Source organism: Podarcis vaucheri, assembly GCF_965113315.1.
Source record: "Podarcis vaucheri genome assembly, chromosome: 11".
NCBI lineage: Eukaryota > Metazoa > Chordata > Lepidosauria > Squamata > Lacertidae > Podarcis > Podarcis vaucheri.
In genome coordinates, this window is record NC_138749.1 from 21,016,360 (window position 1) to 21,033,995 (window position 17,636).

Consider the following 17,636-nt stretch of genomic DNA (forward strand, 5'->3'; position numbering starts at 1 on the left):
GTTGCCTTCAGATGCTGCTGAACTAAAACTCCCATCACCCCTGACCATTGGCCATGCTGGCTGAGGCTGATGGGAGCTGGAGTCTAATAACACCTGGACATTGGCTATGCTGGTTTAGAGGTAGGTCCAGTGGAAACAGCCATCCTGTGCATTGAAAGGGAACAACCTTGCACTTCTATAGTAAAGGTAAGGGGACCCCTGACCATTAGGTCCAGTTGTGACTGACTCTGGGGTTGCGCGCTCATCTGGCTCTATAGGCCGAGGGAGCCAGCGTTTGTCCGCAGACAGCTTCTGGGTCATGTGGCCAGCATGACTAAGCCGCTTCTGGCGAACTAGAAAAGCACACAGAAACGGCGTTTACCTTCCCGCTGGAGCGGTACCTATTTATCTACTTGCACTTTTGACGTGCTTTCGAACTGCTAGGTTGGCAGGAGCTGGGACCGAACAACAGGAGCTCACCCCGTCACAGGAATTCGAACCGCCGACCTTCTGATCGGCAAGTCCTAGGCTCTGTGGTTTAACCCACAGCGCCACCTCTGCACTTCTCTACATGCTCTTAAAAAGCATGGTATAAAGCAGGTACAATTGACCAAAGATGCATACTTTTCATGTTAGATGGGTTTTCATGATAGGAATGCAGAGACTGGCTTGGTTCATGTGTCACAGTAAGCCAAACCAAGGTTTAGCACTGGACATGAGCAAGTGGGATCTGGAAGAGGAGCTACAATTCCAAGAGCTCCCTAGGAAGAGGGAATGGTTATTAAGCCACTCAGGCCAATGTAAGTTTCAATAGTGGGAGTGGTCCCTACTCGCAAATCACTAGTTAATAGTAACAAAAACTAATCCATTCAAAAGTATGTATTCTGACAAGGATTACAAATTCAAATAGAGATTATAAACTCAAACTCATAAAGATATGTATAACACAATAATTTGTTACAGAATTAGAAATAAGAGTTTATGAGTAGAGATGAGTAAGTTCATGTTAGTCCATAGTCAGATTCGATGTGGAGGTCCTAGTTTCAATCATTGAGCAGAAGTCAGAATTCAGTTATGGAACAGAAACCAGTAGGTTCATGTTAGTCCATAGTCTATTGAAATTTACATTGGCCTGAGTTCTTGGTGTGCTTTTTTCTTGGTATATTTAATAACAAGAACTCCAACTTATTTAACACTGGTCTTATCTAGCTCAATTTGTTCTACCCTGACTGGCAGCAGCACTCCAAGGTTTCAGGCGGGGTTCTCTCCCAGACCTACACCTGGAGAAGTTGGGGATTGTACCTGAAGAAGAAGAAGAGTTTGGATTTGATATCCCGCTTTATCACTACCCGAAGGAGTCTCAAAGCGGCTAACAATCTCCTTTCCCTTTCCTCCCCCACAACAAACACTCTGTGAGGTGAGTGAGGCTGAGAGACTTCAGAGAAGCATGACTAGCCCAAGGTCACCCAGCAGCTGCATGTGGAGGAGCGGGGAAGCGAACCCGGTTCACCAGATTACGAGTCTGCTGCTCTCCCCCCCCCGACTTAAATTTTTATTAGTTTTCATCAAACATACGTTCCAATACATTCATTGTATTAATACATCTCATACATAACATTAGCTCTGTTGAGCTTTGGATTTCCTTCCTCCCCTTCGGTAAGTATCATATATTTTCATTATGTCACATATTTTATACATTTATCTATTTGATCATAAGCTGTTGAAGTTAATCAAATCCTGCCAGTGTCTTTAAAGATTTACAGTTGTCTTTTATATAATCCAAATATTTACTCCAATTTTCATAAAACTTTTGTTCATCCTGATCTTTTATTCTCCCCGATATTCTAGCCAGTTCCACATAATTAATCATTTTGACCTGCCATTCAGTAATAGTTGGTATTACTTCTGTTTTCCAATTCTGGGCTAACATAGTCCTTGCTGCTGTCGTGGCATACAGGAATAGGTTTTTATCTTTCTTTTTAACATCTTTTCCAACTAGTCCCAGTAGAAAGGCTTTGGTTTTTTTTAAAAAAGTATACTTAAACATTTTTTAAGCTCATTGTAAATTAATTCCCAGAAGCCTTTCACTTTACTGCAGTTCCACCACATATGGAAAAGACCTCCTTCTACCTCTCCACATTTCCAACATTTCTTATTTTTCATTCTGTACATCTTTGACAGTTTTACCGGCGTGAGGTACCACCTGTATATCATTTTCCATACATTTTCCTGTAATGCCGTACAAGCCATAAATTTTAAGTTCACATTCCATAGTTCTTGCCAGGCTTCTAATTCTATATTATAACCAAAGTCTATGGCCCATTTAATCATAACCTCCTTCATCTCTTCATTTTTAGTATACCAATTTAATAATAACTCATATATTTTGGGCATTGTTTTATTTTTGCTTTCTATAATATCTATGTGAAATTTTGATTTTTTATCTTCAAATCCCATCCTCTTTTTATCTTCTTTTAATATTGCATTAATTTGATGATGTTGTAGCCATCCACTCAGTAAATTCCCCACTTCTTCATATGGCTTTAACTTTGGGCCTTGATTAGTTTTCCTAAGCAATTCTTCATATGTAGATCTGTTTCCTTCCATGTTAATTTTCTTGATGGTTAATACATCTATTGGAGATATCCACCAGGGGGTCTTTCTTTCTAGTAGATTTTTATTTCTCTCCCATACCTCATACAATGGTCCCCTAAATACATGGTTTAGAAATCCTCTGTGAACTCTTACTTTATCGTACCACAGGCACGAGTGCCACCCGTACCTGTTATCATGGCCTTTTAGGTCTAGGAGATCTGGGTTGTCCAACTTTATCCAATCTCTCACCCAGGTTAAACAAGCAGCTTCATAGTATATCCTCATGTCTGGTAGAGTGAAGCCTCCTCTTTCTTTTTTATCCACCAAAATCTTCATTTTTATTCTTGGCCTTCTACCCTGCCAGACGAATCTTCCTAAAGTTCTCTGCTATTCTTTAAATTGTTTAAGTCCTCTGATCACAGGGATTGTTTGGTACAAAAATAACATTCTGGGTAGAATATTCATTTTAATCACTGAGATTCTACCTAAGAAGGATAGTCTCAGTCTGTTCCAAATTTCTAAGTCCTTCTTAATGCCTCTCCACGTAGTTTCATAGTTATCCTTATATAGATTTATGTTTTTTGCTGGCAACCATATTCCTAAGTATTTAGCTTTTTTAACAACTGCAATGCCAGTTTTTTGTTTTAGTTCTTCTGATTCTTCTTTGCCTATGTTCTTGACTAACATCTTTGGTTTTTTTAAATTTAATTTGAACTCTGCTAATTCTCCAAATTCTTCTATTTTCTGTAAAGCTTCCTGTATGCTTTCCTTTGGGTCTTCTAGAGTGAGGTGAGTGAGGCTGAGAGACTTCAGAGAAGCATGACTAGCCCAAGGTCACCCAGCAGCTGCATGTGGAGGAGCGGGGATGCGAACCCGGTTCACCAGATTACGAGTCTGCTGCTCTTAACCACTACACCACACTGGCTCTCAATGAGACCTTCTGCATGCAAAACAGATTCTCCACCACTGAGCTACAGCTCTTCCCTGAAGTATGGTTGTTGCGGAATGAATCTTGGACCCTAGTGTTCTACACAATAGTTATATAACAAAATTCATTTTTTGTCAATGATTGTCCATGTGTAGCATTATCGTCTTTCTTTATTTGGGAAGATCTTTCCAGAGATGATTAAGCCTTTAATATACTCAAATAAATTATTCTGTAAATATTTAACTTTTTGATAAAGCTACATCCATGTATCAGCTGTTCAATGCACAACATCTGTAACTCCTAAAACCTCATGCCTACTGTGCATTCCAGACTTTTATAGCTTAATCTGCTGTTTGTTTTGACAGCATCAATTTTTTTTTTTACTGAAGCAGGGAATAAAAATATTTTTAAGACTTATCAGAGGTCCAAATCCTGTAACTCTTCATCACAGGGTTATAACTTATTCCCGAATGTAGTTAACAGTGTTGCAGCTAGTTTACATTTTTGTGTAGCATAGGAATATTGTGGAAGAGAAGCTAATTATTGGTGGATAAAATACAAAGGTTGCACAGTCAATCAATCTGGGTTATTAAATAAAGTGAATGAGGAAATTGCTCAGTTTTAAAGGTGGGGTTCACAACTGCATGCACCTGTTGACCTTGCTAGTAATTTCATTGGTGCAAGTGACTATCCAACGCCAAGTGTCACAGTCGGATGATTACACCCTTGGGGGAGCATTCTACAAACATTGGATTAGATTAACCTTCCCCAACCTGGTGCCCTCCATCTTTAATAAACAGTTCTCTGCTCAATCATGTGGCACCTCACCCAAGTTGAACTACTTTTAGGAATGAATAAACATTTCACTTTGATTGCATTTTGAAAGGGAACTGACTTGTTTTTCACCTCCCAGACTTATGTACAAGTCATAATGTAATAGCCCTCTCTGAGTTTTGTGTTCTGGTTGTCAGCTCAAAGTATATCCCCAAAGGCATAGAAGTGTGTATATTAAATAAAATATATTTAGAAGTGTGTACATTTAGAAGTCTGTACATTAATTAAATGTGTATAATAATAATAATAATAATAATAATAATAATAATAATAATAATAATTTATTTATACCCCGCCCATCTGGCTGGGCCTCCCCAGCCACTCTGGGCGGCTTCCATAAAAACCAAAAATACAATAAAATATCACACGTTAAAAACTTCCCTGAACAGGGCTGCCTTAAGATGTCTCCTGAATGTCAGGTAGTTGTTTATCGCCTTGACATCTGCTGGAAGGGCGTTCCACAGGGCGGGCGCCACTACCGAGAAGGCCCTCTGCCTGGTTCCCTGTAGCTTTGCTTCTCGCAATGAGGGAACCGCCAGAAGGCCCTCGGTGCTGGACCTCAGCATCCGGGCAGAATGATGGGGGTGGAGACGCTCCTTCAGGTATACTGGACCGAGGCCGTTTAGGGCTTTAAAGGTCAGCACCAACACTTTGAATTGTGCTCGGAAACGTACTGGGAGCCAATGTAGGGCTTTCAAGACCGGTGTTATATGGTCTCGGCGGCCGCCCCCAGTCACCAGTCTAGCTGCCGCATTCTGGATTAGTTGTAGTTTCCGAGTCACCTTCAAAGGTAGCCCCACGTAGAGCGCATTGCAGTAGTCCAAGCGGGAGATAACCAGAGCATGCACCACTCTGGCGAGACAGTCCGCAGGCAGATAGGGTCTCAGCCTACGTACCAGATGGAGCTGGTAAACAGCTGCCCTGGACACAGATTTGACCTGTGCCTCCATGGACAGCTGTGAGTCCAAAATGACTCCCAGGCTGCGCACCTGGTCCTTCAGGGGCACAGTTACCCCATTCAGGACCAGGGAATCCTCCACACCTGCCCGCCTCCTGTCCCCCAAAAACAGTACTTCTGTATTTAAGTACTTTAAAAAAAATCTATAGAATAATGTGGAAATTGTGACAGAATGAATTTAGGAAATTGACACAGTTCATATATAGACTGATTTGTGTATTCCTAACTACTATATATGCAAAAAACAATTTCTCTGTATGTATGGAGACATCAAAAGTTATATATTATTAACTAAGTCCCTTAATTATGAAATTAAGTTTGCAGTACTGTGAATATTCATTTGCGTATCAGCCCCACTGAACTCAGTGGAAGTTATGCTAGGATAAGCTAAGGATCAGACTGTTAGGTGTGGCTGTCTTTCATCCCATAGATCTCATTAGAAAATAGATTTTGTTTCTAATTTTGCTAGCTAAACCCTACAACTTTCAGATTGAGATGCTGGTCTAGGAATGATAAACTGAATGATCATAACTGCAATAAACAAATAAATCTGAAACTTATATAAGTAAAATACAGTTTTCTGGTATAATACATAATCTCCTTCAGCTGTTTACCTTAATTGCACATCTAGTCTGGTGATATTCATCTGTTCTAAATGTTATAGTGGAATTTGGACATCAAATATAAAAGTCATAAAAATCCCAATTAAAAGCCTACTGAAGCAGGTGCAGCAGTTTAAGAAATTTACAGAAAAGGATATGATGTTAAGGGAGATGAAAGGTGAATTTCGTTTTGACGACAATAAATAAAGTTCAAAAGGGCTTTTCTTGACATTTCTGATGTGGTCTGAGCATCTAAGCTGTTTAAGAATCAGCATCTGTTGCCTGCAAGGATTTTATCTTCTTGATTGATGGGAAATGCTCATCAGGAGGATACAATCCTGAAGACATTTACTCAGCTTGGCAGAAGATATAGGATCACCAAGTTGCTTTACCCTTAACAGGACACTAGTTGGTGCAGATTAGGTAAAGGTAAAGGGACCCCTGCCAATTATACATTATCTATTTCACTGGATGTCCAAAATTTGGTGAATGCTGACATGCTGACAATCCCAGGGGAATTTTGTGAAGGCCCCCAATTATCTCACTTTGGGGGCATTTGAAAGAGACAATCACTATTAGATGAGGGTCTACAATATGTGCACTAGTGCATCCCTGACATTTTGGACATTTACAATTATTTATTTGGGATGGCTGGCATTCACCAGATTTCAGACCCTTCACAGTCACATGCATTGCCCTAAAGGATCCTGGCCACATAGTCATACAAGCTGAAACTTATTTTCAGCATTGTATGTAAAAGAGTGGTGTGATTCATTAAGTTGCATATGTTTGAAATTAAAATAGCTTGTGAAACAGTCCCTTTTATTAAATTGCTAGTAAACCTTTTTGGGGTGGGGGGTGGGGAACAAATCCAGGATTGCTTTCTCATAAGAGAGGGGGGGGGTAGAGATAGCATTACATAATCACCATGTTGCATTCATTTAACAGCCTTCATTTCACATACACAGAAAGAACCTTCCTAACATCCTGGTCATTAGAAAACGTGCAGCTGCATTCCACATCCGGTGTAAGCAGACATTTGAGCGGGGAGACATTTCTCCCAAAGTTTCTACTGAACATGCTGTGCCTCTGGATTTTACCACCTTGGAGCTTTAGTCCATCTTCTTTTATCTACAGAATCTACTACACCACTCCTTTCAAATGCCTGTTTATTACCCCCTCCCCGAATGATTCCTTGTAAGAATGTTCCTACTTTAGCGTTTCTCATCAAGGTGACTAGAAATACAGTGGTACCTCGGGTTACATATGCTTCAGGTTACATATGCTTCAGGTTACAGACTCCGCTAACCCGGAAATAGTGCTTCAGGTTAAGAACTTTGCTTCAGGATGAGAACAGAAATCGGGCTCCGGTGGCACGGCAGCAGCTGGAGGCCCCATTAGCTAAAGTGCTGCTTCAGGTTAAGAACAGTTTCAGGTTCAGTACGGACCTCCGGAACGAATTAAGTACTTAACCCGAGGTACCACTGTTGAGAGAATCTTGTTTGGATACATTTGTACCCATTGCTCTCGCATAGCCCACTAAGCAACATGAGAATAGCAATTCTCAGCTCTCTTGTTATTCCAGCCTTCCCAGCCTCATTCATGCTGCAGCAGTACGGGCGAGGGATACTGTAAAGGAGATGATAAGCTTTAAAACACACTCACCCTGCAGGGCAGAGGATAAAGAAGATCGCAGCTGTCCAACTATTGGCTCTGGATCTTATTAATGTCACCGAGCACCGACTCCTCTGGAGCTGCAAGCTGGGATTTTCCTGCCTTCCACACACAGGCCTCTGAATGAACCGGAGCCAGCCAAACTTTATGCAGCTAAATAAACTCACTATTACTCAAGAGGTTTCCTCCAGAGCATAAAGGTACAACAAATGGGGTGGTGTTAGGACAATGACCCCATGGAACCATGTGAAGTCTGCAAATTGACTCCTCTGTTAAAGTATATCATGATGTGGAGGGGGCGGCGGTGTTCATCTGTCCCTCCTCCTGACTCTAAAATGTGCTCTTCAGTGGAGTACAATATGAAGCCCCCTGCAGTGGGCTTGCAAAGAGACGCTGCTGTATTCCTCCATTGCCTTCTTGTAAACCTTCCCTGTGATCAGAACCATAGAAATCTCAGCCTACCGTATGCTTCCTCATTATGTTTCAAGTGGAAAAGCAAAAGACATGGTTTAAGAGTGGTGTTAAATACCATACCTGCAGGGTATAACACGCACATGAAGCAAGTGTTTGAACTTTTCCCTCTTTATGATACATTTCATTAACCAAAACATTTTTTAAAAAAGAGCTCCCTTTGAGGGAGTTAAGCTCGCAGCAAACCTGATACCTTCCCCGTTGTCCCACTGTTAACAAATTCGAGGCTGCTTCAAATGACTGCTTGTAAAGTGGGATCAACACATATCATGTTCTATGTGTGCCTTGCAGGTTGAATCTAACCAGAATCAAGGAAGGTGGACTGAAAAATATAGCTGTTAACAGGACCATTGAGTGCAGCAGCGTGTGTGGACCGGAAAGCGAGCTATTGCCTAAGCTTTCCGTTTTTTAAAAAGAGCCCTATATTTATATAATAAAACCAGCACTGTTCAGCAGTTGAGGCACTCCACTCATATACTACAATGTGTTTGCAAAAAAAAAAGCAAAAAAAAAAAAAAAAGCTGAGTGTGGTAAGCAATAAAAGTGAAATGACTTCCCTTCTCCTGGGGATTGTGTGCCTCCAGGCTTCTTCCGCCCTCAGTTTTTCTCTGCCCCATCTTGAGGTCAATTAAAAGGCTAAGAAGAAAGGGATCTTGGAACCTAAAAGAGAATCTTGGTGGACTTTGATGAAATGTATCCATGGGTTGGATCCAATAATTCATAGTCAGAGTAGACCCATTGTGTGGGATTCATGTGTGCATGGAATAAGGTTCACTCGCTCAAAGCATTTCAGCCCCCTAAATTTGCTCTGGGGGTTTGGGAGAACACATTTAGGGGATACACGGGCATGTGGGGGAAAGTAGAAGTTGAAAAAGTCACATTGCGTGAACAGATCTTATTCCATGTATACAGACCCCACTTTGTGCTACATTGAATTCCACCCACTGATGGTCTTATTCAAACGTTGTAGACCATCTAGTACAAGAACCAGCTCAGTGCAGGAAATCCAGAGCTAGATCACTCCCCGCCAAAACAAGACCTATCCAGATTCTGCTTGAGGCAGGACTCACCTACCACAGAGGAGGCTGGTCCATTAAAGTGAATGGGGCACCAACAGACCAATCTCAGTCTGCCTTCAGCCATACATCACCCTGTTTGCCTTCTTATGTACAACCAGTCCAGCAGGCTGTGCTGCTGTCTGTCAGCTTCCTTCACCTTAGTCTGAGTGTTGCCCTTGTAGAACCCAGGAAGGAGGACAGAGACAAAGCTAGAATTAGTTGGCTCTCCCTGTCCTTGGCTCCGGCACCACCAGTTGTTAAGCGCCTTGACCAATGGGCACCAGCTGCCAATGCTCTACCATCAGGCAAAATGATGCAGCTGCGTTGGGGCAGTAGTGAGGCCTTGGAGGAAAGTGTGGTTTGTACAGTCTGCCATGTGCCCTCTTGGCTACCTTGCTGGCCACAGGTATGATGGCACGTGCATCCCCATTGTCGGTGTAGAAGTATGATTGAAGTGCCCCTTGAGTCAGTTACTGTATGTGAAATGGAGGGTGCTTGCGCTGACCAAGGGAAGTAATAGTGCCACTGTATTCTGCTCTGGTCAGACCACACCTGGAGTACTGTGTCCAGTTCTGGGCACCACAATTCAAGAAGGACACTGACAAACTGGAACATGTCCAGAGGAGGGCAACCAAAATGGTCAAAGGCCTGGAAACGATGCCTTATGAGGAACGGCTAAGGGAGCTGGGCATGTTTAGCCTGGAGAAGAGGAGGTTAAGGGGTGATATGATAGCCATGTTCAAATATATAAAAGGATGTCACATAGAGGAGGGAGAAAGGTTGTTTTCTGCTGCTCCGGAGAAGCGGACACGGAGCAATGGATCCAAACTACAAGAAAGAAGATTCCACCTAAACATTAGGAAGAACTTCCTGACAGTAAGAGCTGTTCGACAGTGGAATTTGCTGCCAAGGAGTGTGGTGGAGTCTCCTACTTTGGAGGTCTTTAAGCAGAGGCTTGACAACCATATGTCAGGAGTGCTCTGATGGTGTTTCCTGCTTGGCAGGGGGTTGGACTCGATGGCCCTTGTGGTCTCTTCCAACTCTATGATTCTATGATTCTATTCTATGACCTTGGCTTGAAGACCACCAGTGAGCAAGACACTTCCCATGCAATGGGTCCATTGTTGAACTGCCCTTACTGTCAACAAGTTTATCCCATTGTTCAATTGAAATCTGCCCTATTAAGCTCATTAGATCTAGTCCTCCTCTCTAGGGCAGCAAAGAATCGGGTATTTTGTTTAAGCAATGCTACCATGTCTCCCCAGAGTCTTCTCTTCTCCAGGCTAAAAATACTTGGCCTCTTCAACCTTTCCTCATGGGACTTACTTTTCATACCCCTGACCATCTTTGTTGCTCTGCTCTGGATGCTTTTGAATTTGTCTGTAAGTGGGGCCAAAATTATGCTGGCATTTTAAAAGTATTTGGCTATTTGAATAGCAAGTATGTTAACAACAACAACAAAAATACTGGATGATCAGTAGGATTTATTTGAAGTAAACATGTTTAGGACTGGGATCCAAGAAGACTTAACATAGGAAAGTGCTTTAAGCTGAGCCAGGCCATCAATCCATCTAGCTAGTTCTGTACAATACTAGGGATAGGGAACCTATGGCCCACTTGATGTTTATGGACTCCAACTCCTATCAACCCCAGCCAGCATGGACAGCAGTCAGGGATGATGGGATTTGTAGTTCAGCAATATCTGAAAGGCCACAGGTTCCCCACGCCTGGTCTTCACTGATTGGCAGCATTCACCAGGGGTTCAGGCAAGAGACCTTTCCAGCCCTGCTTGGAGATTATGGGGTCTAAACTGGGCCTTTTTGCAATCAAGTGTGCATTTTGCCTCTGTGGTATGTATGGTCCTTCTCTAGTGTGGAAGTCCCTTTGAACTCAATGGCATTCTGGGTAAAACATGATTAGGACTGCACTGCAAGTTCCTCTGAGTTCAGCAGGGCTTTCTTCTGAGCAAATATGCTTAGAATTAGGCTAAAAGGATAAGAAAATGACTTGTCCTTGTTGACTTGGCGCCAATGGCAGGTTTTACTGTATACGTCTCATTTTCTTGAGCAAGTGGCCCTCTCATTTACTGCCCCCTGCCCATTAAACCATGTAGACCAGGTTTTTGGTTCACACTAGTCGGGGGAATGATATGCAACATGGGTTTGTGAAAATAGACTCTTGGTCCTCTCTTGGATAGATTGCTTGAGGTCCATCGGCTGTTATCTTCAGAGAGTCGGCAGTTGATTATGGTGGGCCAAATATTTTCCCAGTATACAAAAGGAGTAAACATGGAACAATGATAGTCACTGCTGTTGTGCTTTAACAAAATACTCAAACATGATGATTAAAAGAAAGAAGTGCCAGCAGAAATCGCACCAATTGGTTTGGTGCCATAGACCTTATCCGCACATCAATGAAGCACAATCTTAAATTAATTAAGACACTACAATAGACTGTTGACTTTTGAAGAATTCTCCAAAAATGTTCTGTGACACAGGGTTTGTTGGAATTGGTTATGATTTAAGTTTCCCATAACTAATTGCTTGAGAGATAGCACTCCATCAGTTGCTTTTCAGAGGGTTGAATATTGTAAATAAGGATTGCCATTTGGCTTCTGGATCAAGTTCTATGTTCTGGTAGTACAAGGGCCAGCATAGCTCAGGACCAAGTTATTTAAGAAACTATCTAATCCCTTATATACCCACTAGGTCACTGCATTATGCAGGTGATATTCACCTTAAAGCCCCCCAAATATCAGAATCCTACTTCAGAACAACTTGGAGCAACACTTTCAGTGTGCTTGCCTCTGTTTGTGGCTTGGCATCCCTGTTGATACATGACAGGCACCCACTAGTTGTAGTTTTTGCAAACATTGAAGACTTTTTGTTTTGATAAGGCTTTCCAGCATGCGGGTTGTTTTCTTGGTTTTTTTTAATGTCTTGACTATTTAATGATATGTTTAAAAACAGCACAAATAGTTGTTTTCTGTATTGTTTTTAAACCTATTTTTAGTTTCTTTATTATTATATGTTTGTACATTGCTTTGAGATTTATGTGAAGGCATAATAATAAAAATAATAGAATCGTGTAAACATTTCATACACCAGTAGGACAATTCTAGGCAAGTATACAAATAACTCTGTTTCAAGTGATTTAAATGTTTTCCAGTTCCACTTTTCACATGTTACCATTTTAATGAGAGGAGATTTTTAATGAAGTCTGCCAGGGATGTTACACCAGGCATGACTTGTATCTGTAGCTTTAGGAAAGCAGCCTGACTTTCCAATTCAACCTGCTATTCCCCCCATAGAGCTACAATTCTTCCCTGGGAAGAGGGACTGGTGGTCATACAGCTGTGAGAATTGCAGCTTGGGGGGTGGGTGGGTGTGAATAGGGGTCTCCTAACTACCCTCAGCACCCTTAACAAACTACAGTTCCCAGGATTCTTTGGGGGAAGTTATGACTGTTTAAAGTGGTATGTTGCTGTCTTAAATGTATGATGCAGTTGGCTCAGTGAGCCAGCTGGAAATATGCAATGTTATAATATTAAAATCTGAACATTCTCCAACCCGACTGGCCTGCATCAGTTCCAGGGAGGACTGGCTACTCTGAGTACAGCAAAGTGTTTGGTTACATGGTGCCCACACAACAAGAAAGTTTCCCTATTGTTTCTCACCTGGATCATGCCCCTCTTGTTTCTCTCTTCCTGTGTGTGGTGGGGCTTGTTTTCCTCTTGAGCCTAGAACCTCAATTTAAAGTTCAGGTCTTCCCTTTGTACCTCCCTGCCTTTGAGGAGACCTCTTTGAACCACAGTCTGCCTCTTGATCTCTTGTTTGGCTTCACCACTGAAAGGCTGGTTTTCTATCTTTGATCTCTGGCTTGGCAAGTTTATTTTGCTGAGGCTATGTCTGATCTGACCAAGTTCCTGTCCCCTCCAGATCTGATCTGCTAAAGACAGCTCAATGTACCCCATTCCCTCTCTTGCTTCTTCAATAACGAATGATGCCTGCTACTTTCCCCCCTTGTTCTAAAGTGCAACTCCCTGGTGTCTTTCTACACTGTAGTTTTTTGAGAAATAAGGTGTTATGTACTGAGCTGAATCCTAGAACAATAGGATCCAGAATGCAACTGTCTGATTGGTCGGCAGGAGCCACCCAGTCCAGCTCCAGGTGGAAGTGAATCAGCCACCCAGTCCAGCTCCAGGTGGAAGTGAATCAGCAATCAGGCTTCTGGAAGAGGTGAATCTGCAACCTGATTGGCCTATAGGAGCAGCCCGGAATTAGCCAATGACATGGGGCCCATTGTGTAAATAATGTATATATAGCTAGACATTTTGGGGGAAGTTTCATTCATTGCTACTATGAGCTGAATAAAAGAGCATGAAATTCACACTCGACTCCGAGTATATTTCATTAGGCAAAAAATGACTACCACTTTGATACTAATCAACAATAACCATAAAAACCCATGGAATGGAAAACATGATTTATTTATTTATTTATTTATTTATTTGAAGTTAAATCTTCATTTATTAGGCAGACAACACAAATTATCACTTTGATTTCTGACTCTGTGCTTGGGCCTTCAGCACCTTGACAACAATCTTCTGTTCTTCAATAAGGAATGCTCGTTTGATTCTGTCACAAACACATTTAGCACACATGGACCCACCATAGGCTATGCTAACATGCTTCTTTGTTTTTGGCAGCCTCATAAGAACTTTAGGGCGAACAGCACGAACACCATGAAGTCTTCCTGGGCACACACCGCATGCAGACTTCGGTGCCTTGCCCACTTTCTTGGTGTACAAATAAACAATCCTGTTGCCTGGTGTCCGGGATATCCTGGTCTTGTTAGAGGCTGTGTTGTAGGACAACCTATGTCGGTATGTTAGACGCTGGACCATTTTGTCTGGAGTGGGAGCCGGCACCAGAAGAGCGGAAAACATGATTTAAAAGAATTTATTGACATACATCTATGTATCTTCTTTTGGTGAGAAATAATTTGCTTTCGGTACTTGATTTGTTTGCAAAATGCAACTGCCAGCATCACCTCCCCCCAGCCAAAGTCTGTACTCCAACAAATCCCATAGTATCCAACATCAATTACTTTTCCATTTTCTGGATCAGTGCTTCTCTGAGAATGGGGTGGCTTTTGGTACAACAGCTTCTGATAGATGAGTTGGGTTTCTTGAACCGCAGTCAGATGCTGATTTTATACGATGCATGAACTTTGTTATTTCCAATGCCTTTCTCATTGAGCTACCAAAAGATCTGAAAACTGTAGTTATAATTACTGGTTTCCAGGCCCAAAGCCAAGTGCATCATTTTGCTTGATTTTGATGTAAGCTCTGTCCTTTGGGTAATAATAACAGGAATGTGCTTTATTGCTCACTCCTCATTTCTGGAATCAGATAGCTGTGACTTCCTTTGGATGGAGCCCTTCCGTGGTGTCTTTGAGATATTTCTGTTAGTTGCATTTGCTTCAGTGTTGGCATCAACCCAATGAGGATCCAGGATAGAGGGAAGTGCCTGGGAATGGCCATAGCTCAGCAGCAGACCATCTGTTTTCCATGCACAAGGTCTCATCGTCAGTCCCCAGCAACTCCAGGTAGGACTGTGAGAGACTCCTGCCTGAAAACCTGGAGTGTCTCTGCCAGTCAATGTAGACAATACTGAGCTGGATCTGACCTGGGATAAGGTGGCTTCCTATGTTCTCATGCATTGTGGTCTGCAAACTGTCATGCACAACTTGCTGAGCCAAATCTCCACTGGGCAGGTGGAAACAGTGAATCTTAGGTACATGTACTTTGGGTTAAGCATGTGCAGAGGTGAACTGCTAAAACTACTAATAACTAGGGGTGCCGTGAAAAATCGAGGCGAGCTGCTAGCGTAAATTATTCAGAGGCTCCCAGATTTCCTTTCTCATGGAAGGGAGAAATGTCCTGCTCCATTTGACAGAGGACAAAAGTTGTCTTGTTGCAGTTACATTAAATATGAAAGGTGTTCTTTCAAGCCAAATTCCATTTTAGATGCCAACCTGTCGGAGGAACTTCGTTGTTTTTTTAACCAATCAAACCTCACTGATGACACAACATCTATATCTATCTATCTATCTATCTATCTATCTATCTATCTATCTATCATCTATCTATCTATCTATCTATCTATCTATCTATCTATCTATCTATCATCTATCTATCTATCCCCATCCTAGTGTTTTCTCTAGATAGATTGATTACATGAATAAACCTGAATGGGTTACAGTTAACTCTGGAATACAACTACAAAGTTACTGGGTTAATGAGCATCTGCTGGTATCAAGTGACACAAGGAGAGAGAGAGAAAGAGAGAGAGAGAGAGAGAGAGAGAGAGAGAGAGAGAGAGAGAGAGATGATCCTGGTAATAGGATCCTATGAAAGAAAAACAACCCACCAATCACGTGCAGTTAAAATATTTACATTACAGCAATTATTCTTTAAAGAGAATCTTTATGGGAAGGGAACTATGGAGCTGATATTTCTTTAAAAAGAAACTACCAGAAACAAAAGCAAAAACAAAAAAACTTGTTAATTCTTGCTGCAGTCCTTACTACATACAGTTTTGGGTGGGCAGTATAGACAAGCAATGTACAGTGGTACCTCGGGTTCCATACGCTTCAGGTTCCATACGCTTCAGGTTACAGACTCCGCTAACCCAGAAATAGTGCTTCAGGTTAAGAACGTTGCTTCAGGATGAGAACAGAAATCATGCTCTGGCGGCACGGCGGCAGCAGGAGGCCTCATTATCTAAATTGGTGCTTCAGGTTAAGAACAGTTTCAGGTTAAGAATGGACCTCCGGAAAGAATTAAGTACTTAACCCGAGGTACCACTGTACTAGTGATGAGTAGAATTCAGGTGATTTCCATGTTTTAATGAAATATTGATTGTAAATGGAATGTACAGTACTTACAGAGGGGACTTCATGGTAGGTTCACTGACTTCCCGCAGAGGTTTGTGGGTCGGTGGCAGTGGCAAGGAAGTGGGCATTCTCTGTGGCAGCCCCCAAGTTGTGGGATTCCCTCCCCACAGAGGCATGTCTGGCACCTTCACTGAGCAGCATTTTCATGAATGCTAACGATGCACCTCTTTGCTACCTGAGTTGTGTGTGGTTCAGGACTCACCCTATTCCTGTGAATCTATTTTAACTGTTATTAAAAGTGATTTTATAAATTCTTGCAACCCACCCTGGCTCCCACTGGTGAAAGGTCGGTAATAAATTTAACACCAACACCAACAACAGTATAAAATATTTTTTAAAATATTGAGCAGTACATAAGTGCTTTTAAACAAAGAAAAATGTTAGAGCAGACCCAGAACATTTGGCCACCTGAAGTGAGTGGCAAGATAGCCTCTGCCACATTCTACATTCAGAAGCTGACTGAACTTGCAGTTGAATCATATCTTAGCCCTGCCTACAGGACAGCAGACCTGAGGGCATCAGGTCACCCTACAGAATGCAGGGCAGGTGGTACAGTGCACACACACAACAGCAGCAGCAGCAGCAGCAGCAACAGCAACCACCACCACCTCACTGCTTGTTCCTCAGCAAAAGCTGCCAGAAGTTAGCTCCCTCACTCTGCCTCAGTTTTCATTTATATAAATATTAGTATACCACGGACTCATATGAAATATCAAGGCAGCGCACAGCAACACACAGACACACACAGACACAGACACCCTTCCCATAAAAAAACAATACAAAATAATAATTAAAATGACTGGCTAACAGGGCTGACCCACCCATGAGATATACATCAGGATCAAAGCTGTCAACTTTTCCCTCTTCTTGCGAGGAATCCTATTCGGAATAAGGGAATTTCCCTTAAAAAAAGGAAATGTTGACAGCTACGATCAGGATCTGCTGCCTCTGTAGATCTTGCCACCTGAGAAGATCACCCTACTTAGCCTCATGAGTGGGCTCTCTCTCTCTCTCTCTCTCTCTCTCTCTCTCTCACACACACACACACACACACACAAACACACACACACACACACACACACACACACCTTCCACCCTGCAAGGATTAGGAAATGGTAAACTATCTGACACTTTGTGCTAACACACATTCCCAACGTCACCTCTCTCTCTCTCTCTCTCTCTCTCTCTAGTGTATGTTTTGGGGACTAGAGTCCACAACCTCCCAGAAATATGTTTTCCCTCGCTGTTTCCCTGAAATGAATATGCTTCAAGAAAACAAACAAACATGGAATGCCAGTTCCTGTTCTGTCTTAGATTGAGAGATATGGTAGTTTCGGATGGTGCGTAGGAATAACACTGCCCCAACTGCTCTGGGTGACTCTTTTAGCAAACTTTTACGGTGCATTTGGATGTTCTTACCACTCCATCTAATTCTCTACAGGTTCTTTCAAAAACATTATGTAATGCATATTTTACTTTTTATAGCTTTTCCTGAGGCTCTAAAGTTTCCGCTAATGCAGTTCTGAAAACACACTATGCAACTGAACTATAATATCTTTATTTTTATGCAATTCCGA

The 17,636-nt window shown here is 42.1% G+C and overlaps 1 protein-coding gene and 1 pseudogene across 2 annotated transcripts in view; both read right to left on the reverse strand.

Moving 5' to 3' along the window:
- LOC309542913 (uncharacterized protein C5orf34 homolog) overlaps nt 1–16,640 on the reverse strand; it is a 427,157-nt gene extending 410,517 nt beyond the window's left edge. The window contains exon 1 of the mRNA XM_082241954.1: nt 16,622–16,640. The gene's annotated coding sequence lies outside the window, so the exon portion shown is untranslated. The remainder of the gene's footprint in view (nt 1–16,621) is intronic.
- LOC309514428 (large ribosomal subunit protein eL34 pseudogene) lies at nt 13,618–14,035 on the reverse strand (annotated as a pseudogene). Its single transcript has one exon. The product of its transcript is annotated as a large ribosomal subunit protein eL34 pseudogene (transcript).
- Nucleotides 16,641–17,636: the final 996 nt, after the last annotated feature.